This window comes from Panthera onca, chromosome C1 (genome assembly GCF_046562875.1).
Source record: "Panthera onca isolate mPanOnc1 chromosome C1, mPanOnc1 haplotype 2, whole genome shotgun sequence".
NCBI lineage: Eukaryota > Metazoa > Chordata > Mammalia > Carnivora > Felidae > Panthera > Panthera onca.
The window spans coordinates 137,311,280-137,312,253 of NC_138346.1; the positions used below are offsets into that span (position 1 = coordinate 137,311,280).

Sequence of the window (974 nt, forward strand, 5' to 3'; positions counted from 1 at the left end):
ATACCCTATCACCTACCTCAATTCAACACGTTTCAAGAAGCTGAAGTAAATAAATTGTATGAAAACTACACATCTGTAGCACTCATTATCTCCATGGGCACTCAGCCCATGTCCTGTTATGAGATGAAAGGGGTTTGGCAGAGTTGAAAGAAAATTTGCAAATATGTCACAGAGCTCAGCTTTTCCTCTTACATATGACTGGTTGGCACTAAATTATTGGGTCCTTTGTCCCATCATTCACCTTCATCACCACCATCCAGGCCTCAAAGCTGCTTTCCTTCCTGCAAAAGTGTCTTGATATCCCTTTCCAAGAATTTCTCACAACAGGGAGATGAAATCAGAGAACTAGAGTCTGGCCATTCCAGGTTACACAACTTCCTCTTGCTCCCAAAAGAAAGGAATGAAAGGTTACTGATAAATGAATGAATTCATTAGGAATACCTGTAAGAATGGATAGAAAACAATCTTCCTGTCCTCACTTCCAATTAAAACTGGAACAAGACAAAGATTTGCATGGCCCCTATGAGGATGACATATAAATTTGTGAAGTATTCCATATTTTGGGGAGGTACAGGCTTTCAGTTATGGAATTAATAAGTCATGGGAATAAAAGCACAGCACAAGAAGTATAGTTATTGGTATCATAATAGTGATTACCTAGAAGAGAGGAGTTAAGATGGTGGAGTAGAGGACCCTAAGCTTGTTTCGTCCCTGAAACTCAGAGCAGTGTCAAGCCATTTTGAACACCTAGGAAATTGATCTGAGGATTAATGCAACAATCTGCATAATTGGAGCCAGAGAACTTGGCAGGTACGTAGTGCAGACAGGTGAATTGGGGGAGAGAAAAGCTGTGCAGCCATGGAGGGTAGGGAGCCATTTTCTCAGAGAGAGGACAGAGAGAGAAAGAGAAAGGGGGAGAGTGCAGCATATCAGAGAGTGCACAAGAAAAGCAGCTGGAGAGAAAGAGAGAGTGA

General features: G+C 41.7%; 1 pseudogene; it reads left to right on the forward strand.

Moving 5' to 3' along the window:
* Window positions 1–470: 470 nt before the first annotated feature.
* LOC132674060 (U6 spliceosomal RNA) lies at window positions 471–563 on the forward strand (annotated as a pseudogene).
* Window positions 564–974: the final 411 nt, after the last annotated feature.